This window comes from Tamandua tetradactyla, chromosome 20, assembly GCF_023851605.1.
Source record: "Tamandua tetradactyla isolate mTamTet1 chromosome 20, mTamTet1.pri, whole genome shotgun sequence".
Taxonomy (NCBI): Eukaryota; Metazoa; Chordata; class Mammalia; order Pilosa; family Myrmecophagidae; genus Tamandua; species Tamandua tetradactyla.
Genome location: NC_135346.1, coordinates 39,035,968 through 39,061,021, shown reverse-complemented (window position 1 = coordinate 39,061,021; position 25,054 = coordinate 39,035,968). Strand labels below are relative to the sequence as shown.

General features: G+C 39.3%; 1 long non-coding RNA gene across 1 annotated transcript; it reads left to right on the top strand.

Moving 5' to 3' along the window:
* The first annotated feature begins 183 nt into the window (after positions 1–183).
* LOC143664554 (uncharacterized) lies at positions 184–24,342 on the top strand. Its single transcript, XR_013166474.1, has 2 exons — positions 184–740; positions 24,148–24,342. It is a non-coding gene; the product is annotated as an uncharacterized LOC143664554 (long non-coding RNA).
* Positions 24,343–25,054: the final 712 nt, after the last annotated feature.

The window sequence follows — 25,054 nt, the reverse complement described above, 5'->3', positions numbered from 1 at the left end:
GTATACAAGAACCTTATAACTCTATACCCCAGGGGAAGGGGAGTGACACCCGCTTTCCCACTACTCTTAAGTTTAGAGAATACCCCATTTGCCCAGATTGGGTCATGTGCCCATCCGTAGCCAATCCCTGAGGCCTCAAGGATGGTGTACTCTGATTGGTCAGGCTGGGCTCTAAGCCCACCCACTGCACCAGGGGAGGGAGGGGCTTGATTCCATCCAACTCTAAAAGGTGTGGTGGCCAAAAGCCATCAAGCCATCCCGTGGCGCTATCCGCAATTCTATCCTTCCACAGATCCCGGAAACCTGAGGAGGACCTGAGAAGTTCGGGTTCCGCGTAATGCGGTACAGACTAAGTTAAATGGGTTTAGGTGGTTGTAGGAGGGAAAAGCTTCCCCAATCTAGCTTGGGCTATGTCTTAACAGGCCGTTTCCACCAGAGGTCAGGGCAGAGCACAAAGCAGAGCTCGTCAGGAACTGGCTCTTCAGTTCTCTTCAAATCAGCAGCTCTTGACAGCGGTCCCTGGGAACAAGAGGTCCCCAAGCACTAGAAACAAAACCTAGGCAACGTGGAATTCTGTGTTTCCTCCACAATTGACTTCCTGAGTGGCTGATCTTGACTTTAGAGCAGGGCCAGGCAGGGTTAGGGAAGCGATCTTTAAAATGTTGTATTCTGGAGGTGCACATGTTCTACTGAACGAACACAGCTACCAGAACCCCAGACTCCCTGCTTAGAGATAAAAGGTAAGATGGATTATCCTCTCTGCCCCTCCCCCCACCTCTGTCTGCCTCTCTAGACTCATCTACTATCACATCACTCTAGTACCCAGTGACTAAGCGTCAGCCCCACTGAATTTGCTGCTCCTGGAACATGCCAAGCAGGTCCTGACATCAAAACCTTGGCTCTTGCCTGTACCCTCTCCCTGGGAAGTCCTTTCCCTGTATCTTTGCATGTCAGGCTCCTTACTGTCATTAAGCCTCAGCTTAAATGTTGGCACGTCGTCTAAAGTGCCATCCAATAACACTACACATTCCTCTGTACGTTTCCTCCATGTCAACTGTCACTATCTCAACTTCTCACCTATTGATTTGTTGGTTTGTTGTTGTGTTTTCCCCACCTCACAACAAAGCACAACAAAGTTAGGAACTTTGTTTTTATTCACTGCTGTTTCCCAACACCTAGAATAATGCCTCATGGGGAATAAATAAAGGCTCAGTAAATTTTGTTGAATGAACTAACAAATGAATGAACCCCAGTTTCCCACATAAAATGAGATGGTTAGACTACATGACATTAGCAATAGCTAACATATACTGAACGTGTAATGTGTTCTGGGCACATTGCTAAGGACTGTGGGTAGCACTGCAGATGATTTACTTTATAATTTTTCAGTTTTAACAAGATTTCAAATATTCTCAGGACCTCAACTATCTCAAGTGCTATTTCTGATGCCAAAATTCCTCTCCTAGCAATTTATTCCTTTGGCTTAGTTTAGAACATTTCAAAACATCACTTTGCTCCAGAAACATTTGTTCGAGTGAAATTTCACCTGGAAGCCCTACATGAAAAACAAATGGAAAAAATTATGGTGTACTAAGTCATTAAAAAAGCCTCCAACAAATTTCAAAAATAGGCGTAATAAAGACCATAACTGAGTTAGAAGTTTATAACAGTAGATGAAATGTTTCTCTCTATAGAAGCATTCCAACTAATCATTGAAGAATGGATGAGAGGTTTTGTGTGTCGCTATTTTGCCACTATTCATGGTTTAGGCATGGGTCAAGGAATGAGCATGGAAGCCTGCTAACTCACAAAAAGAGGGACAACTAGACATCATGGCCCCTTGATGAAAGAGCACACCAAACCATCACCCATGAAGGAATGTTGCCAGAAAGATCACATCTAAATGTGACCTTGAGATTCAACCAATTTACAAGAAATACAAAGCAACATGCTCATCTGCACCACAGGAATGCAATCAGCAAAACTGAAACAGTAAGAAACTCAACTGGACAAATAACCAGAATTCTTCAAAAATAAATCACAGAAGAAAAAAATAGAGAGATGGAGGGGAAAACAAAAGATTAAAAGCCTTAAAATACATATCAGTCAACCACAATATGCATGGACCTTATTTAGATCCTGATTGAAACACACAATCTGAAAAAATAAAAGTTAATATGAGAAAGTTTTTAACACTCATTAGATACTGAAGAATCATTTGTTTTTAGAATGGCATTGTAATTACATTTCCTTATGTAGGGGAGTGCTATTATTTTATGTATACATAAGGAAATTTTATAAATAAAATGGAAAAAGTTAATAACATGAGATAATTTAACAATCTCCACATATTTGGACATTTTAAAAACACACTGCCCTCCCTCTTTTCTGCTTATGGCTTTCACTGCTTCCTTTCTTTTCCCCTTCCTTATGCCTTTGGCCTGCATCCCAGGAGTTTGGTTACATTCAGAGGGGAATAGAGAAAATAAATACACCAAGGGTAACACAAACCATGTTTCTCACTGGGGAAAGAGAGTTACATAGAAAAGGCGAAATCAAGAATAAACTATCATATTGGATTGAACTTGGAGACATCGATGTGAACTACTGGCTTTTAGTATAGAAGAATAGATATAGGTTATATGTGTCTATTCTGCCCACTCAGAGACCCTAGAAAAAATAACATTCCAGTGTCAGCAAGCAGCCCTATTGCTCAGATCTTGGTTTCTATATACCATACTCCACTAAAAGAAACCAAGACTCTTTGGAGAAATGGCTGACTCCAGGACTAGGGTAAGGAAAATATAAGATAAACCTGGAATAGCTTCTTTTTTTCCTTTTTGTATGCTGCATGGCGGGGTCACATTTCATTATTTTTCCATGTGCTTATCCCATTATTGCAGCACCATTTGTTGAATTTTTGTTTGTTTGTTTTGCCTTTTTTTTTTTTTTTGAGTTGTTTTTGGGAAGTGCATGGACCGGGAGTTGAACCCGGGTCTCCTGTATGGTGGGCGAGAATTCTACCACTGAACTACCCTTGCACCCCCAGAAAACCTTTTTATACCAAAAAGTAAAAAAGGGCTCAAAGAATGATAGGGTCAGGCCAAAAGATGGCACAGAAGTATCTACAAATAACTTAGAGCAAACATCATTCTAAATGGCGAAAGCCTAGATTCATTCTTACGAGAGTCAAGAGAGGGACAAATATTCCATAAAGACCAATTCTATTCACATTGTGAAGGTCTGAGCCAGTGCAATAAGAAAAGAAAAAAATCAGTTCTACAAAGTGAAAGGAAAAAAAAATGTATAGTTAATTGTATATTTTATTACTTAAGAAGAAGACTCAAAAGGATAACTTGAGAAATAATTAGAAATAGAGTTTAGCAAGAAGATTGGCTGTAGGACTTTTAAGTTGCTTATCTATACAGCATCAAACAATCAAAAAAATAATTTAAAAAAAAAAGAGATTCTATGTACAGTAGTTTTGAGTATACCAAGCTAGGAAAAAACTCCAGCAAAAGATGTGCCAGAACTATAGAAAAATCATAAAAACTTTATTAAAAGGTATTAAGAAGATATAAATATAAGGGAAAAAAATACCATGTCCATGGGTAGAAAGACTTAATATTGTAGAGATATCCATCCTCTCCACTCATCTATAGATTTGATACAATTCCACTCAGAATCCCAACAGGGTATATTACATACAACTTGATGATCCTAAAATGTATATGGAAGAGAAAAGGGATAAGGATAGCTAGGACCCTCCAAAGACGAATAGGGTGACTGAACTTAACCCTAGAAACTATCAGGACTTATTATGAAATTATAGTAATTAAGACACTTATATTACTTCAAGATCAGATAAATTGATGAATTAAATAGAGTTGAATCAGATTGGATCAGATGAAATGGAAGCATATTATAGACTAGAATAGAATAGAATAGAATACAGTGCTCAAAAATAAACCCACGGGCTTCCAGTCAACCAAGACAGTGGCACAAGATGCTCCAGTGTGCAGATGACATGATCTCATATATAGAATAGCCTGAAAATTCCACAAGAAAGCTGCTAAAGATAATAAATGAATTCAGCAAAGTAGCAGGGTACAAACTCAACATGCAAAAATCAATAATGTTACTATGCACTAGTAATGAACAATCTGAAGATGAAATCAAGAAAAAAAATTCCATTCACAACAAAAACTAAAAGAATCAAATATTTAGGAATAAATTTAACCCAGGGATGCAAAGGACTTGTGTATGGAAAACTATAAAACATTACTGAAAGAAGTCAAAGACCTAAATAAATGGGAGGACATTCCATGTTAATGGATTGAAAAACTAAATATTGTTAAGATTTCAATTCTACCCAAGATGATTTACAGAGTCAATGCAATCCCAATCTAAATGTCACCAGCCTTCTTTGCAGAAACGGAAAAGCCAATCATCAAATTTATATAGAAGAGAAGAGGTCCCCAAATAGCCAAAACATCTTGAAAATGAAGAACGAAGTTGGAAAAGTGATAGCTTCCCAGTTTTATATAGCAATAGTAATCAAAACAGAACGGTACTGGTACAAGGACACACATGTAGGCCAATGGAACCAAACAGAGTTCAAAAATCATCCTCACTTCTTTGGCCAATTTGTTTGACAAGAGTGCAAGTTCACTCAATGGGAAAGAACAGTCTCCTCAACAAATAACGTTGGGAAAAGTGGCTCTCCATTTGCAAAACAATAAAGGAAGACCCGAACCTCAAACCTTATACAAAAATCAGTTCAAGGGTGCATGGGTGGTTCAGTGGTAGAAAACTCATCTTCCATGCAGGAGACCCAGGTTCGATTCCCAGACCATGCATCAAAAAAAAAAAATAAGAAAAAAATAATCAATTCAAAATTAATTTAAGTTCTAAATATATGTGCCAGAACCATCAAACTCCTGGAAGAAAACATAGGAAAGCATTTTCAGGATGTTATGTTAGGCAATGGTTTCTTAGACTTTACACATAAAGCATGAGCAACAAAAGGAAAAAATAAATAAGTAGAAGAACTTCATAATGAAAGTAAAAAGACTGCCCACAGAATGTAAGAAAATATTTGAAACCTCATCTCGAATAAGGATTTAATATCCAAAATATCTAAAGAAGTCCTACAACAAAAAGACAAAAAACCCAATTAAATGGCCAAAGGCTTAAATAGACATTTCTCAAATAAAGATATACAAAATGGCGAGTAAGCACAGGTAATGATGTTGACCATCTTTTCATATTAGAGAAATATAAATCAAAACCACAATGAGATACCATTTCACATACCCTAGCAATGGCTATTAAAAAATGGAAAATAACAATTCTTGTAGAAGATATGGTAAAATAAGAACACAGTTGTTTTTTTTCCACACGTATAGGTACTGGGAATCGAATGCAGGTCTCCGGCATGGCAGGCAAGAATTCTGCCACTGAGCCAGTGTCACACCACCCTAGTTCATTTTTGATGGGAAAAATCACGCAGCCACTGTGAAAAACAATTTAGTGGTTCCTCAGATAGTTAAACACATACTATTACCTGGCAATCCCACTTCGAGGTTATACCCAAAAGCAGGAAATCGGACAGATACTTTCACACCAACATTATTCACAACTGCCAAAGGATAGAAGCAACCCAAATATCTATCAACCAATGACTATATAAATAAAATGTAGTATACCCATACAATGGAATATTATTCAGCCATGAAAAGGAATGGAATACTTGAAGATATGTTGAGTGAAAAATGCTAGACTCAAAAGGACAAATGCCATTAAATCTCACTGACATGAAATAATTAGAATAAGCAAACTCATAATGTCAGAAAGTAGAATATAGTTTACCAGAGGGAGGGATGGGGCTAGGAGATGGAGAGTTAATGCTTAATTAGTTCAGTTTCTGTTTGGGGTTTTGCCAGTTTGAAATTGTTGTGTACCCCAGAAAAGCCATGTTCTTTAATTCTCATTCAATATTGCTGAGTGGGATTCTTTTAAGTTGTTTCCATGGAGATGTGACCCACACAATTGTGGGTGGGACCTTCTGATTAGGTGGTTTCCATGGAGATGTATCTTCACGCATTCAAGATGGGGTTGCTTACTGGAGTCCTTAAAGAGAGGAACCGTTTGATTGTATAAAGATATAACTTTTATAACGTGACTGTGGGATTGTGCAAACCTTGTGTCTGTTGCTCCTTTTATCCAGGGTATGGACAGATGAGTAAAAAAATATGGATAAAGAATAAATATATAATAGGGGGACGAAGGGTAAAATACATCGGGTAAATGGAAATACTAGTATTCAATGAAAGGGAGGGGCAAGGGGGGTATAGTGTGTATGAGGGTTTTTTTTTTCCTTTTTATTTTTCTGGAGTGATGCAAATGTTCTAAAAAATTATCATGGTGACGAATACACAACTATATGATGATTTTGTGAGCCCCTGATTGTACCATGTATGGAATGTATGTGTGTGAAGATTGATCAATAAAAATATTTAAAATAGAGAGAGAGAGAGAGAAGAAACCATTTTGGAAAAACTTTAGAGCCCACACAGCCAAAAACCTTTGGAGTTCCAGAAAGAAAATGCACCCTACCCTCCACCCCCGGGGAAACCATTTAAAGAAGCTGATAGAGAAAGTTAGCAGACATTGCTTTGTGCCTTCCCAGCTGACAGAGGTGTCTGGACAGCATTAGCCTTTCTTGAGTGAAGGTAACCTCCTATTGGTGCCTTAATTTGGATGCTTTCACAGCCTTCGAACTGTAAACTTGCAATTAAAAATGCCCTTTTTAGGGCTGGCAACGGTGGCTCGGTGGCAGAGTTCTCACCTGCTGTGCCAGAGATCCAAGTTCGATTCCCATGCCTGCCCATACGAAAAAAAAAATCCCCTTTTAAAAGCCATTCCATTTCTGACATATTGCATTCTGGCTGCCTAACAAACTGAAACAGGGGTGATGGAAAAAATTTGGTAATGGATGATAGCAATGGTAGCACAACATTGTGAACGTAATTAGAAACACTGAAATATTTTAATGTAGTCAGAAGGGGAAATTTTAGATTGTATATGTTACTAGAATAAAACTTTTAATAAAACTTAGAATTATACAGCACAAACAGGGATCACTAATGTAAAGCACGGAATATGGTTAATCGTACGAAGAATTATAATATTCTTTCATCAGTTGTGACAAATGCATCACACTAATGCAAAGTTTTAATAGGTGGAAATATGTGAAAACTATTTTCTGCATGGTTTTTCTGCAAACTTACTGCTTCTATAATTAAAAATATATTTTAAAAAAACACTGGGCTTAAAATAAAACAGACACTTATGTAACTTTGAACAATGAGAGGTAGCATGTGAAAATGGTAACTGTTCAATAAATAGAGCTGGTTAAAAATACAATCCATATAGAAAAAGAAGAAATTGGATCCCTGCTTCATGCTGTATCCAAAAATCAACTCCAGATGTATTAAAGACACAAATGCCCAAAAAAAAAAAAAAACACATACTACTTCTAAATAGAAAATATAAATGAATATTTTTACATTGGAGTAGGAAATGTTTTCTTAAAGAAGACATGAAAAAGTTACCTATCTGATTATATTAAAAGTACAAACTTTTATTCAAAATACAGAAAGTGACATAAGTTACAAACTTATAGGAAATATTTTCATTACATGCAAGGATAGAATTAGCATCACAAATAGGTAAAGAAATAGCAATTAGGGAAATGCAACTAATTGTAGTAGTCAAACTTTTCCTTAAAGTTAAAAATTAATAATATCTGGAGATGAATGAAAATGAGAATATAACATGTCAGAACTTAGGGGCTGTGGCAAAAGCTTGCTGAGAGGAATATTTATTGCCCTAAATGCCTATATTAAAAAGGAGAGGGCCGTGCAACGGTGACTCAGTGGCAGAGTTCTCACCTGCCATGCTGGAGACCTGGGTTCGGTTCCTGGTGCCTGCCCATGCCAAAAAAAAGAAAGAGCAAAAATCGAGGACTTAACTGCTCACCTGGAGGAACTTGAGAACAGCAAACTAACTCCAAAGCGAATAGAAGAAGAGAAGTAACAAAGATTAAAGCAGAGTTAAATGAATGGGAGGACAAAAGAACGATGGAATTTGTAAAACCAAAGTTGGTTCTTTGAGAAAATCAACAAAATTAATGGACCTCTAGCAAGGCTGACAAGGCAAAAAAGAGAGAGGATGCAAATAAAATCAGAAATGAGAAGGGGGGTCATTACCACAGACCCTGGAGTGATGAAAAAAAGTCATAAGAGGTATTATGAACAGTGGTCAAAACAGCGTGGTACTGGGAAGGTCATGGTAGCCACAGCGGCTCAGCAGGCAAAATTCTCGCCTGTCATGCTGAAAACCCGGGTTCGATTCCCAGTGCCTGCCCATGCAAAAAAATAAAAAAATAAAAAACAGCATGGTACCGGCACAAAGACAGAAGTATTGACTGATGGAACTGAATAGAGAGTGCAGAACTAGCCCACCAAATCCATGGTCAAGTGATCTTCAACAAGGCCCCCAAATCCACTGAACTGGGACAGAATCGTCTTTTCAATAAATGGGCATGGGAGAACTGGATATCAATAGCCAGAAGAATGAAAAAGGACCCTTATCGTACACCCTATACAAAAAATTAACTCAAAGTGGATCAAACACCTAAATAAAAGAACTAGCACCCTAAAGCTTCTAGAAGAAAATGTTGGGAAATATCTTTAAGACCTAGTAATAGGAGGTAGCTTCCTTAACTTTACACCCAAAGCACAAGCAACAAAGAAAAAATAAAGGAGAACTCCTCAAAATCAAATGCTTTTGTGCCTCAAAAGATTTTGTCAAATAGGTGAAGAGGTAGCCAACTCAATGGATGAAAATATTTGGGAATTACACAGCAGATAAAGGTTTGATATCCTGTATACATAAGGAAATCATACAACCCAACAACAAAAGAAAAAGCAACCCAATTTTAAAGTGGGATAAAGATATGAATAGCCATTTTGGGGAAGAGCAAATATAGATGGCTAAAAAGCGCATGAAGAGATGCTCATTTTCATCAGCTAGAAGGGAAATGCAGATGAAGACTACAATGAGATCAAGACTACTACCACCTCACATCTATAAGAATGGCTGTATTAAACAGAAAACTACAAATGTCGGAGAGGATGTGGGGAAATTGGGACCCTCATGCACTGCTGCTGGGAATGTATAATGGTACAGCCACTAAGGAAGACAGTTTGGCGGTTCCTTAAGAAACTTAATCTCGAGTTCCCCTATGGCCTGCCAATTCTACTACTTGATATATACCTAGAAGAGGTGAAAGCAGTGACACAACAGACATTTATGCACCTATGTTCACAGATGGAAACAATCCAAGTGCCCATCAACAGACAAGTGGAAACAAGATATAGTATATACGTGCAATGGAATATTATGCAGCATGCAGTAGAATATTATGTGTTCTGAAGTACTTGACAAGTGCTCATCTGAGCCTTGAAGACATAATGCTGAGTGAAATAAGCCAGACACAAAAGGATAGATACTGTATGATTCCACTTTTATGACCATGGTAAAGGTAAAATCAGAGGCTTATAATACAGAATATAGGGGATCTAGAGATACATAAAAGCTAAAGATGGGTGAACAGTTAGCTAATGAAATTAGACTCAAATGTAAGGGAATAGGGCGGGCCGCGGTGGCTCAGCGGGCAAAGTGCTTGCCTGCTATGCCGGAGGACCTCGGTTCGATTCCCGGCCCCAGCCCATGTAACAAAAACGGAGAAACAGAATACAATAAAACAAGAAAATGTTTAAAAGATGTTTCCCTTTCTTCCTTCCTTCTATCCTTCCTTCCTTCTCTCTGTCTTTCCTTTAAAAAAAAAAAAAAAAAAAAAAATGTAAGGGAATAGATAGAAGCGAAGGTAGCTCACTAGTAAGTCTATAAGTAATATTAGCATATTGAAGGTGAGCATTATTGAAAGGGATTGTATAGACCCATGTGTCCTACTGATTAACACTACAAATATAAATAAGTTCTTGCATGAACTACTTCAAAGTTATGAATCTTGTACAAGAGTGTATAAGTTTGGAGTATAGGAGAGAAACTGCTATTGCATACTATGGGCTATGTTTAACAGGAAAACATCAACAGTACCACTGCAACACCAGGGGTAAATAATGGAGAGAGGGACAAGAGTTAAGGGAAGGTTTAGATTTTTTATTTGGTGAGGGTGTGTTTACTGATTATCTTTCTCTTGGGAACAATAAAATTATCTGAAACTGAGAGTGTTAACGGACTGTTGACTTTGGACATTACACATAATGCCTAATGATGCAGGTGGCTGAAGCATACACTAACTGAGAAGTAGATTGGCGAGCAATGGTATATACATATGATTGAATATCATGCTGCTACAAAAAAAGAACGATACTGTGAGGCATGCAACATGCGGGGACATTTGGTGAGGCAAAATAAGCCAGAAATTAAAGAGCAATTATTGTACGGTTTTATTTAGAAAATACTTATAAGGAGACCTAGATTGTAAGCTCTTATAGCAGTCACATTTAACCTGTAGTGGAAATTATTATTTCTGGATTTTGAGAGGTTATTTTATAGATGTACAACCTAGTATTAGAGTTAAGAAAGAAGCCAATCAGGTCGGGATTAAGGTAATTCAGAATATGGGGTTAGAAAGACTATGTCTATATTTTAGAACCTCATTATCCTTTGAGACCAAAGGAAGAAAGGTTTATTTTGTCCAGTTTATCTGTAGCACATAATCTAAATTTTCTGTAGCACATAATCTAACTGAACCAGTCTGGATAGATCATTTAAACACCACACAGGGAGCCAGAATAAGAATGAGGGCCTTTAATCCCACATAGCTTAATGTAATGCCTGGATATATCCCAGAGTATATTCGGCAGATAATCAAAAAGTATTAGCAAAGTCCTTAAGATATGGGAGAAAAAAATTAGAATTATAAAATTTTACCACAGGGCGGGCCACGGTGGCTCAGCAGGCAAGAATGCTTGCCTGCCATGCCAGAGGACCCGGGTTCGATTCCCGGTGCCTGCCCACATAAAAAAAAAAAAAAAGCTCTGATTAAAATTTTACCACATAGGAAATCCAGATACTGTGTCAAACATGAGGGACACCCAAATCAATAGGCCAAGCCTTTGATCTTGAAACTTGCTCTTATGACGCTTATGTATGTAGTAGAAAAGCTGAGCCTACCTGTAGGTATGCTGAAGAGTTCCTTCCAGAAGACCTCTTCTGCTGCTCAGATGTGGCCTCTCTCTCCCTAAGCCCAACTCTGCAAGTGAAATCATTGCCCTTCCCCCTATGTGGGATATGGCATCCAAGGGTGAAATTCTCCCTGGTGGCATGGGAGATGACTCCCAGGGATGAGTCTGGTCCTGGCACCATGGGATCAACAATGCCATCCTGACCAAAAGGGGAAGGAATTGTAACAAATAAGGTATCAGTGGATAAAAGAGTTCAGATGGAGTCTAGAGGCCATTCTGGAGGCTACTCTTAAGCAAGCTTCAGCTAGACATAGCTATTTGTCAGGGTTTGCTAAACCTCAACCAAAACTGTTCCTACCAACCCTAAAGAACACCTAGTGCTTTATCTGAGATCCTACGAAGGTTCCATATGCTATGATTTCTTTTCAGAAACCTACAACTTCCAGATGGGTTCCTAGGCCAGATAAATCCTGAAACCCAGAGGGGCCAGCCTCTCCAGAACATCAACTAGTTCCATCCCCCCATCCCATATTATCAACACCCTTTCCAATATGAAAAAGTTAGAATGGTCATAACCTAAATACCCCTAAAGAGTGGGAGAAAGATCAAAGGAGAAGTTAGAGTTATAACAGAGAAGATAGGCGTTAACAAATGAGTATGATTGCTGAATCATTATATTGATATTTTTTAGTCTCCAGTGTCTTGGAGCAGTTAGAAGTAAAAACTTAAAACTGTGGAACTGTAACCCATACCAAACTCTGAGATCTGTTCTATAACTAATTGCTGCGGTGTGCTTTGAAATTCATTGGTTTTTGTATATATGTTATTTTTCACAATAATTAAAAAAAAAAAACTAACCTCTTATGTTAGCTCTTTCTGGTTTGATTCCTAAAGAAAAGCATTTTCACAAACAAGTTTATAGAACTTGGACTCTCATCCAAATCTGAGATGTATGGGTCAACTGAGCATTTCTAGAAACATGCTATTTATATCATAGATTCCCAAGAGAGCAAGCATCCCCTCCTCCTACCCTTGCTGAGAGACTTACGAGAAGCAGGGTGAGAAGTGGGAGAGTCTAATTTGAGGAAATTTACTCAAAGAAATACTCAATATTACAGATAGAAAATGAAAAATATCTACCTTTAATACAAATTACAGAACCATCACATTTATAAAAAGAAAACATGGTTTAAAAAAAAAAAGGAGAAACCCCACCTAGACAATGGAGAGATTCCAGTTTCTGGGTATACCCTGAGCCATTTCTCTCCAGGAGAGAACTTGCAGCCCCATTTTGCAAATCCAGCCAGAGAAAGAACATCCCAGGGACAGCCATGGGTATATTCCTCTTCTGGCTGAATCAATTCCCTGGCTGGTGGGCACTTGGCAATCTGACAAGTGTTTTGCATTCAAAAGGTCGAGCTATGAGTGAATCTGCCCAGAAACTCTGGTGAAGGGGGCCTTATCACTCATGCCTGGATGCCCAGGCCTGGCATCTGTCCCCTACCTCTGCCATTCTGACAGCTATGGAGGAAGGGGCCCAGGTTCCCAGCTTGGGCTGTCAGCCCAGTGACAGCAACCCTTTTGCCAAAGGTCAAGCTCTAATTCTCACTCCAGGGAGCCTCCCCTCTTCATTCAATATTCATCTTGATGATTGCTTGCCTTTTTCTGCTACTTTACAATCTTGAAAACATTTTCCCTCTCACGCTCCCATTTGACCCTCTCAAAGCAATCAAGAGTCTCCCCTTTTGAAACAAAGGCTAAAATATATTGAGTAGATAGAAATAATACCAGTCAGTGAGGAGTAAGGGGTATGGTATGTATGAGTTTTTCCTCTTTTTTTTTTATTTCTTCTTCTGAATTGTTGCAAATGTTCTAAGAAATGATCATGGTGATAAATATACAACTATGTGATGATACTGTGAGTGATTGATTATATACCAAGAATGGAATGATCATATGGTAAGAATGTTCGTGTTTGTATGGTATGTTTAAAAAAAAAAATTGAAAATTAAAAAAATAAAAAAAGAGAGTCTTCCCTTTTGACAGAAGAAAGAACTGAGACCTAGAGAGACCAAGCAATGGAAGTTAGACTCATACCCATTACCAACCGTGTAACCTTGAAGAAGTTACATAAATCTTTCTATGATGTTTCTTTGTCTATTAAACAGAGATGATATTCCAAAATCATAAGGTTTTCTCAAGAATCAAGTACAATAATTTAAGTAAAATTACAAATACAATAAATCACGAGTATTGTTCTTATTTGTATTGCAAAGCAAGGACTAGAACATAAACTCATGGACCTGAAAACCATTCTACCTACCTCCATCTTTCAATAAAGACGTACTGGAAATCGGACTGCTGTGCTTTCTGCTCTCCCAAGTGAGATGTAGACTATGCCACACACAAGAAAAAAAAGGTCTAGCATTCTCCCTTAGAATCATCTTCTGAAAAGAAAACTCTTGCTAAAACTTCAGAGAGGAACTCCAGGGTCCTGCACTCTTTTAACTACTTCAAAAAAAAAACAGGTTTTATCCATTACCATTAGCCTTTCCCTCTACAGCCTATTATTCTAATCCAGGAAAGTCGGCGTTTCCAGATAAATCAGTTTTACTAATAAAGTTCTTGCTCATAAGCAAGGAGTTTCAAATCCTGTTCCAAATTTGATCAAAAATCACCAAATTTTAACTGTTCAAGTTCTATTTTTCTCCTTGAAAAAAAGCTGTGAACTTTTTCTGCTCACTTTTTCTGCTCACTTTCATGTCCATTGGTAGTTGCTTCATGACTACCAAAGTAGCTTTCATGTAACTATCAATAGACATGAAAGTGAGCAGAAAAAGTTCATGACTTCGGCAATAGGCAGAGAAGGGGAAAACAGAGTCCGGATGACCCGTGATCAGAATGCCAACTCCTGAATAATCCACAATTGACTTTACCCACCAGAAAGAAAACAAGAGGTGTAGTTACAGGATGCAAACACAAGCAAAAAAATCTTACATGCAGAAGAGAAGTGAATTTCCAACACAGTTGGACGATATAGGAAAAAATCATGAGAGTAAATGAAAAGCAGAGAAGAGTTAGAATCCCCAGGAAATACATTGAACCGTCACTATGAAAGACAAAAAGAAAACAGAGAAAAAAACAAAGGGCAGTTACCTTCACCGCACTGTGCATGACCAAAGGACAGTATCCAATGACTCTCCTCCTACCATTAAACACAAGTTGCTTTTGTTTCTAATTAACATCTGCCTGAGTCAAATGTGACGGTGACAAGTCTTTTTTCAATGCCTTTCACATGTCCCAGAAATATGACAACCAGAATGAAAGATCATTGATGGTTTTCAATCACTTCCTCTGAAGTATAAGCTAAACCTTATAGATAGTATATGTGAGAGGCGTTCGAATTCTATCTGCATATACAAGGATCAGCTGTATTACAGTGAATAGCAAATGAATCCATAATGAGGAGGTATTGCAGACCAATTGCTTTCAAATTATGCTTTTAGATTATCTTCATTTCCCTTTTGGATATATGCCTTGTTATTTTTAGCATGGTATGAGAAACCCTTGGCTTTTCTGACAACAAATTACATCTCCAGTTTCTATGGTTGCACTCCCTAAGCCTAGCCTCCCCAGACTTATATTATTGTCACTTCTGGTAAGCTCCCAGCATCCTTCAAAGCCCAGTTCAACTATCACTTTCTCTGTCAAGTCTTTGTCAGCACTCCCAGGTAGGGTAAGCAGTCCTCCCCAATGCGCCCCCCACCCTGTACCGATGCGTCTATAGTTCTAGAGGTAAATTTAGGCAAGAATCTTCTCTTTCCAAGTCTGAACTCACCAAGTTAAGGATACAGCGACAGTGACTGATACCTAATAGGCTGCATTAGTGTCAAATAAGAGAAACCTATGGGAGGTAGTTTGAGTTAAAAAAGGGAAAATATTATAAGCATACATGGGAATCTCATGGAATCCAAGCCAAGCTCATGGAAAAACTGATATAAGAAATGGAAAGCTATCCAGAAACCAAAGATCAACCCTACCCTATATTCCAGCATTAATTCTCCCTAGCATCTTCTTTACTGTTTACTTATTTCAGACTGACTTTTTATGTTATCAGTCCACACAGCAAGGTGATGGTGGGAAAAACTCAGTCCCATCTCAAATTCTGTACCACAAGGTGGAGTCCAGCCACACAAAAATAATTCCTTTTCTCTCCCCTTCTGCCCCAATTCTGGCATCCAGGGGAAGGACTCTGATTGTCCAACTTGAATCAGGTATCCCCAGTAACTGAGTTCAGATGGACAGGGACATGTGGTTCAAACATGATTAGGAGTAACACCGGGGAGGGTTTGTGGAAGCGGTTGCTCTCTGCTGTATCATGGAAATGCACACTCAGACACAACAAACACTCCCAACAAATAACTGCCTTATTGCGTACACAACATGAAGGGTCCAAAGAGCAGGGGAAAAGAGCTCACCTTGGCCAGTCTCTCAGGGAAGCCAACTCCACAACCTCTCCTTGCATTATAGATGAGGGGCACTTGCACCAACTGAGTGCTATGCTTTTATACACTCGGGAATGGGGGTTTGGGGAGGGGGTGAAGGGGCTCAGCCAATGAGCAACATTTGTGACCTAGCAAGCAGCTGGGACTGGTTAAGTTTTAACTCTCCTTGTGAAAATTTTGTGTCTGTTGCTCCTTTTATCCAGGGTATGGACGGATGAGTAAAAAAAAAAAAAAAAGGATAAAAATTAAATAAAAAATAGGGGAGACAAATGGGTAAAATAAACTGGGTATATAGAAACACCGGTGATCAATGAAAGGGAGGGGTAAGGGTATGGTATGAATGAATTTTTTCTTTTTTCTTTTTATTTTTCTGGAGTGATGCAGACGTTCTAAAAAAATTATCATGGTGAGGAATACATAACTATGTGATGATATTGTAAGCCATTGATTGTACACCATGTATGGAATATTTGAGTGTTAAGATTTATCAATAAAAATATTTTTAAAAGAGAAAAGCTTTAACCCTGCCCTGGCTGTCTGTGGTCTCTGCAAAACAGAAAAATACGTACAATCTGCATGCAAACAAGCACAAATGGAAACATAGCAAACACCTGCACACAAACAAGCAAGAGGGGAAAAGGAGGAGGATGGGCAAGGGCTAAGAGATGACCAGTGAGTGTGTCCTTGAATTTCCTAATAGGAGCAATTCCAAAAGAAGGGAGAATCATTGTAAACTGAGAAGACATCCCAAAAGGTGGCTCCTACATAGACAGTTTGTTGAATAGATGGGAGGGAGGGAAGGAAAATGCATTTTGGGGTTCTTCCCCATGGTTATAAGAGTCAAGCCAGATCCGTCGGCCCGGCACGGTGCTCATGCCCCGCCAACCAGCCCGCCCTCCTCTCCCTCTTTGTCCGCCGGCCCGGCGCGGCACTCACGCCCCATCGGCCAGCCCGCCCTCCTCTCCCTCTTCCCCCTTCTGCTCCGGCGGCGCTCCATCCACCATCTTATCCTTCCCTTTCTCCTCCTGCTCCGGCGGCTCTCCAACCACCACTGTGCCCTCTTCCGCCTTCACCGGCTCCTCCACCACCGGCCTCGACAGCCTTGCCACCCTCACCTTTCCTCCTCCAGAACAGCTACTGGGGGAGTGGAGACGATACAGAGCAGCTCCTGGAGCCACGACAGAGATCAAAGGGACGGCGTACCCCATCCTGGAACAGCTGACTGTCTGGGAGAACCAGCTCCGGTGAGATCGCCGAGGGGCGCGGGCTTTCCCGGGCGGGACGGCAAGCGGCCGGAGTCCCTCCCTTCCTCCTTCCCAGGCCAGCTGGTAGAATTGGGCAGGCGATCCCCTCGGGACGCGGCGGCTGGCGCCCCCACCACGCGAGGCCCCCCAGACCAACTGAGAGAGTTGGTGCGGAAATCCCCAGACAGCGGAGAACGGTGACCGGGGGGCCCCTTCCAAACACGTGACTCCCCGGTCCGGCTGGGAAAGGTGCACTCTCCCGGCCTGCGGCAGCTGGCGCCCTCCCGCCACACTTGGCGCCCCGGGCCGACTAGGAAATTCGGTCGGGCGCTCTCCCGGACTGCGGCGGCCGGCGACTCTCCCCGCGTTCGGACCCTGGGACAGCTGGCACTCTTCCAAGCCACTTTGGCTGCCGAACCTCCCCCACAGCGAGAGTTTTCCAAAGTTAAAGGACCCACAGCAACTTTCACTGGTGGAACCCGTAGACAAACGTATGCCACGAGCGCCACCTACTGGGCAGGATAAGAAAAACAGAACCCAGAGATTTCACAGAAAAATCTTCCAAACTTTTGGATCCAATACCCAGGGAAATCTGACTAAATGCCCAGACGTCAGCAGAAGATAACGGATCACGCTCAGAAAATTGAAAATATGGCTCAGTCAAAGGAACAAACCAATAGTTCAAATGAGATACAGGAGCTGAAACAACTAATGCTGAATATACAAACAGAAATGGAAAACCTCTTCAAAAACGAAATCGATAAATTGAGGGAAGACATGAAGAAGACATGGGCTGAACAAAAAGAAGAAATAGAAAAACTGAAAAAACAAATCACAGAGCTTATGGAAGGGAAGGATAAAGTAGAAAAGATGGAAAAAACAATGGATACCTACAATGATAGATTCAAAGAGACAGAAGATAGAATTAGTGATTTGGAGGATGGAACATCTGAATTCCAAAAAGAAACAGAAACTATCGGGAAAAGAATGGAAAAATTTGAACAGGGGATCAGGGAACTCAAGGACAATATGAAGCGCACAAATATACGTGTTGTGGGTGTCCCAGAAGGAGAAGAGAAGGGAAAAGGAGGAGAAAAACTAATGGAAGAAATTATCACTGAAAATTTCCCAACTCTTATGAAAGACCTAAAATTACAGATCCAAGAAGTGCAGCGCACCCCAAAGAGATTAGACCCAAATAGGCGTTCTCCAAGACACTTACTAGTTAGAATGTCAGAGGTCAAAGAAAAAGAGAGGATCTTGAAAGCAGTGAGAGAGAAGCAATCCATCACATACAAGGGAAACCCAATAAGACTATGTGTCGATTTCTCAGCAGAAACCATGGAAGCTAGAAGACATATTTAAGTGGAATGATATATTTAAGTTACTAAAAGAGAAAAACTGCCAACCAAGACTCCTATATCCAGCAAAATTGTCCTTCAAAAATGAGGGAGAAATTAAAACATTCTCAGACAAAAAGTCACTGAGAGAATTTGTGACCAAGAGACCAGCTCTGCAAGAAATACTAAAGGGAGCACTAGAGTCAGATACAAAAAGACAGAAGAGAGAGGTATGGAGAAGAGTGTAGAAAGAAGGAAAGTCAGATATGATATATATAATGCAAAAGGCAAAATGGTAGAGGAAAATATTATCCAAACAGTAATAACTCTAAATGTTAATGGACTGAATTCCCCAATCAAAAGACATAGATTGGCAGAATGGATTAAAAAACAGGATCCTTCTATATGCTGTCTACAGGAAACACATCTTAGACCCAAAGATAAATATACGTTGAAAGTGAAAGGTTGGGAAAAGATATTTCATGCAAATAACAACCGGAAAAGAGCAGGAGTAGCTATACTAATATCCAACAAATTAGACTTCAAATGTAAAACAGTTAAAAGAGACAAAGAAGGACACTATATACTAATAAAAGGAACAATTAAACAAGAAGACATAACAATCATAAATATTTACACACCGAACCAGAATGCCCCAAAATATGTGAGGAATACACTGCAAACACTGAAAAGGGAAATAGACACATATACCATAACAGTTGGAGACTTCAATTCCCCACTCTAATCAATGGACAGAACATCTAGACAGAGGATCAATAAAGAAATAGAGAATCTGAATATTACTATAAATGAGCTAGACTTAACAGACATTTATAGGACATTACATCCCACAACAGCAGGATACACCTTTTTTTCAAGTGTTCATGGATCATTCTCAAAGATAGACCATATGCTGGGTCACAAAGCAAGTCTTAACAAATTTAAAAAGATTGAAATCATACACAACACTTTCTCTGATCATAAAGGAATGAAGTTGGAAATCAATAATAGGCGGAGTGCCAGAAAATTCACAAATACGTGGAGGCTCAACAACACACTCTTAAACAACGAGTGGGTCAAAGAAGAAATTGCAAGAGAAATTAGTAAATACCTAGAGGCGAATGACAATGAAAACACAACATATCAAAACTTATAGGACGCAGCAAAGGCAGTGCTAAGAGGGAAATTTATTGCCCTAAATGCCTTTATCAGAAAAGAAGAAAAGGCAAAAATGCAGGAATTAACTGTCCACTTGGAAGAACTGGAGAAAGAACAGCAAACTAATCCCAATGCAAGCAAAAGGAAAGAAATAACAAAGATTAGAGCAGAAATAAATGAAATTGAAAACATGAAAACAATAGAGAAAATCAATAAGACCAGAAGTTGGTTCTATGAGAAAATCAATAAGATTGATGGGCCCTTAGCAAGATTGACAAAAAGAAGAAGAGAGAGGATGCAAATAAATAAGATCAGAAATGGAAGAGGAGACATAACTACTGACTTCACAGAAATAAAGGAGGTAATAACAGGATACTATGAACAACTTTACGCTAATAAATACAACAATTTAGATGAAATGGATGGGTTCCTGGAAAGATATGAACAACCAACTTTGACTCAAGAAGAAATAAATGACCTCAACAAACCAATCACATGTAAAGAAATTGAATTAGTCATTCAAAAGCTTCCTAAAAAGAAAAGTCCACGACCAGACGGCTTCACATGTGAATTCTATCAAACATTCCAGAAAGAATTAGTACCAACTCTCCTCAAACTCTTCAAAAAAATCGAAGTGGAGGGAAAACTACCTAATTCATTCTATGAAGCCAACATCACCCTCATACCAAAACCAGGCAAAGATATTACAAAAAAAGAAAACTACAGACCAATCTCTCTAATGAATATAGATGCAAAAATCCTCAACAAAATTCTAGCAAATCGAATCCAGCAACACATTAAAAGAATTATACATCATGACCAAGTAGGATTCATCCCAGGTATGCAAGGATGGTTCAACATAAGAAAATCAATTAATGTAATACACCATATCAACAAATCAAAGCAGAAAAATCACATGATCATCTCAATTGAGGCAGAGAAGGCATTTGACAAGATTCAACATTCTTTCCTGTTGAAAACACTTCAAAAGATAGGAATACATGGGAACTTCCTTAAAATGATAGAGGGAATATATGAAAAACCCACAGCTAATATCATCCTCAATGGGGAAAAATTGAAAACGTTCCCCCTAAGATCAGGAACAAGACAAGGATGTCCACTATCACCACTATTATTCAACATTGTGTTGGAAGTTCTAGCCAGAGAAATTAGGCAAGAAAGAGAAATACAAGGCATCAAAATTGGAAAGGAAGAAGTAAAACCATCACTGTTTGCAGACGATATGATACTATACGTCGAAAACCCGGAAAAATCCACAACAAAACTACTAGAGCTAATAAATGAGTACAGCAAAGTAGCAGGTTACAAGATCAACATTAAAAAATCTGTAGCATTTCTATACATTAGTAATGAACAAGCCGAGGGGGAAATCAAGAAACGAATCCCATTTACAATTGCAACTAAAAGAATAAAATACCTAGGAATAAATTTAACTAAAGAGACAAAAAACCTATATAAAGAAAACTACAAAAAACTGCTAAAAGAAATCACAGAAGACCTAAATAGATGGAAGGGCATACCGTGTTCATGGATTGGAAGACTAAATATAGTTAAGATGTCAATCCTACCTAAATTGATTTACAGATTCAATGCAATACCAATCAAAATCCCAACAACTTATTTTTCAGAAATAGAAAAACCAATAAGCAAATTTATCTGGAAGGGGGGCAGGGTGCCCCGAATTGCTAAAAACATCTTGAGGAAAAAAAACGAAGCTGGAGGTCTTGCGCTGCCGGACTTTAAGGCATATTATGAAGCCACAGTGGTCAAAACAGCATGGTATTGGCATAAAGATAGATATATCGACCAATGGAATCGAATAGAGTGCTCAGATATAGACCCTCTCATCTACGGACATTTGATCTTTGATAAGGCAGTCAAGCCAACTCACCTGGGACAGAACAGTCTCTTCAATAAATGGTGCCTAGAGAACTGGATATCCATATACAAAAGAAGGAAAGAAGACCCGTATCTCACACCCTATACAAAAGTTAACTCAAAATGGATCAAAGATCTAAACATTAGGTCTAAGACCATAAAACAGTTAGAGGAAAATATAGGGAGATATCTTATGAAACTTACAATTGGAGGCGGTTTTATGGACCTTAAACCTAAAGCAAGAGCACTGAAGAAGGAAATAAATAAATGGGAGCTGCTCAAAATTAAACACTTTTGTGCATCAAAGAACTTCATCAAGAAAGTAGAAAGACAGCCTACACAATGGGAGATAATATTTGGAAATGACGTATCAGGTAAAGGTCTAGTATTCAGAATTTATAAAGAGATTGTTCAACTCAACAACAAAAAGACAGCCAACCCAATTACAAAATGGGAAAAAGACTTGAACAGACACCTATCAGAAGAGGAAATACAAATGGCAAAAAGGCACATGAAGAGATGCTCAATGTCCCTGGCCATTAGAGAAATGCAAATCAAAACCACAATGAGATATCATCTCACACCCACCAGAATGGCCATTATCAACAAAACAGAAAATGACAAGTGCTGGAGAGGATGCGGAGAAAGAGGCACACTTATCCACTGTTGGTGGGAATGTCAAATGGTGCAACCACTGTGGAAGGCAGTTTGGCGGTTCCTCAAAAAGCTGAATATAGAATTGCCATATGACCCAGCAATACCATTGCTGGGTATCTACTCAAAGGACTTAAGGGCAAAGACACAAACGGACATTTGCACACCAATGTTTATAGCAGCGTTATTTACAATTGCAAAGAGATGGAAACAGCCAAAATGTCCATCAACAGAAGAATGGCTAAACAAACTGTGGTATATACATACGATGGAATATTATGCAGCTTTAAGACAGAATAAACTTATGAACCATGTAATAACATGGATGGACCTAGAGAACATTATGCTGAGTGAGTCCAGCCAAAAACTAAAGGACAGATACTGTATGGTCCCACTGATGTGAACGGACATTCGAGAATAAACTTGGAATATGTCATTGGTAACAGAGTCCAGCAGGAGGTAGAAACAGGGTGGGATGATGGGTAATTGGAGCTGAGGAGATACAGACTGTGCAAAAGGACTAGATACAAAAACTCAAAAATGGACAGCACAATAATACCTAATTGTAAAGTAATCATGTTAAAACACTGAATGAAGCTGCATCTGAGCTATAGGTTTAGTTTGTTTGTTTGTTCGTTCGGTTTTTTTTGTTTTTTTTTTGTTTTTTTGTTTTTTTTTGTTTTTTTTTTACTATTACTATTACTTTTATTTCTTTTCTCTATATTAAAATTCTATATCTTTGTCTGGTGTGTCGCTAGTTCTTCTAAACCGATACAAATGTACTAAGAAACGATGATCATGCATCTATGTGATGATGTTAAGAATTACTGATTGCATATGTAGAATGGTATGATTTCTAAATGTTGGGTTAATTTCTTTTTTTTTTTTCCGTTAATTAATAAAAAAAAAAAAAAGAGTCAAGCCAGGAGGCTGGGAACTTAATGTCTTCCCAGGGATGTTCATAAAATCCAGTGTTAGTGATGTTATAGGATATGCATATATGCATGTGATGTGTATCTGTACGTAAGTAGCTACTGCTATCTAATGTTTGGCAGTGATATACAGCTTAGGAAAAGTAAAAAACAGGCAAAGATTTCATTGAAGAACCCAGACCAAAATTCTGTACCCATCAGTGGCATCTATTCCACTGTGGTCTTTATGCTACCTATTGGTAGAAATGGGAAACTGATATGACTCACCATAAAATTACACGTGGACATCAGATGACCAATGAGATTAAAGCATTGGTATGATATCGAGGTTTCCCAAAGTGTGGTCCACATCAGAATCTTAGCCACAAAATCTGCATATTTAACAGACTCCTGAGAACCTTCTCTTGTACAGCAACACTGTGTGATACTAGGTCAATAGTCTCTAAATTGACTCCAATGATCCCTGAGTCTCACCTTTTTTGCAGTCCCCTCCCACACTGTACCAGGACTGGATGGCAAGCCCTATAGCATATAGCAGAAATGATTGCATGTCACTTCCAGGATTGGGTTAGAAATTGACTGGGGCTTATTTTGGGCCTTCCCTCTCTCTCCCTCACTCTCCTCTGCCATTCTCTCTCTCTCTCATCACTCCTCTGAGGGAAAGCACCCTCTGGAGAGATCCACGTGGCAAGGAACTGAAGTTTCCTGCAAATAGCCATATGAGTGAGCTTGAAAGGGGAAACTCCAGCTCCTTCAGAAATGTAGGAGCAGCCAACATCTCTGCTGCAATGTCACAAGAGACTCTGAAGTCAGAACCACTCAACTAAGGCATTCCTGAATTCCTGACCCTCAGAAACTTTGAGATGTTAACGTTCATTGTTTTAACTGCCACATTTTGGGATAATTTGTTACACAGCAATATATAACTAACACAGGTAGCTATTTTTCTGACAGCCTTCTCTTTGTCCCTGTATGCTGCTTCTCACATTAAGAGATGGAGTTTTCTATCTTCTCTTTAAATCTGTGCTGGTCCTTTGATTAATTTGGGCAATAGAATGTATTAGAAGTGACATCCTGGGACTTCTAAGGCCAGGTCATAAGAGGGCTGACAGTTTCTACTCCCTGATTTTCAGAAGCCAGACACCATGCTGTGAGCAGCCAAAGCCACATGGAGAGGATACATAGAGGAGGACCCAAGTGCTCGGCGTGACACTCCCAGCCAAGAGCCAGCACTAATCCTTTGCCACATGAGTGAGTCATCTTGGAAGTCCCACCCAACGGAGTCTGTTTTAGTTTTCCAGCTGCTAAAATAAATACTATACAATGGACTGACTTAACATCAGGAATTTATTGGCTCACGGTTTCAGAGGCTGTAGGGTACCAGAGTCTGTTCTGGCTGATCAGCAATCTTTGGGTTTCCTTGGTTTTTCCATAACATGTCAGTGCACAAGGTGACATCTTTTCCTTTCTCTTCTAAGTTCCATAGGCTTCTAGGTTCTGGTTGTTCCCATGGCTTCTCTTCCATGGTCCAAATTCCTTTGCATATAAGGGCTACAGCCATATTGGATTAAGGTCCACCCTCATTCAGTTTGGGCACACCTTACCTAAAAACATCTTCAGAGGTCCTGTTTACAAACGGGTTCGCACCTACAGGTCCAGGGGTTGGGCCCTGCACATGTGGAGAATATGATGCAATCCCCACAACCTCCCAAGAGGACTGCAATCCCAGCTGACACCCTATCAAGGAGAACTGTGAAAAATAATAAGTGGTGGTTGTTATTTTAAGTCAGTAGGCATGGGAGCAGTTTATGTAGCAATAGATAGCCAAAATACTCTCTTAGACTGTGGTAGTTAGATTCAGCTGTCATCTTGGCCAGGTGTAGGCACCTAGTTTTGTTGCTGCAGACATGAGCCAATGGTACGTGAACCTCATCTGTTGCTGATTACACCTGCACTCAGCTAGGAGGCGTGCCCGCTGCAATGAATGACGTTTGACTTAATTGGCTGGTGCTTAAATGAGAGAGCACAATGTAGCACAGC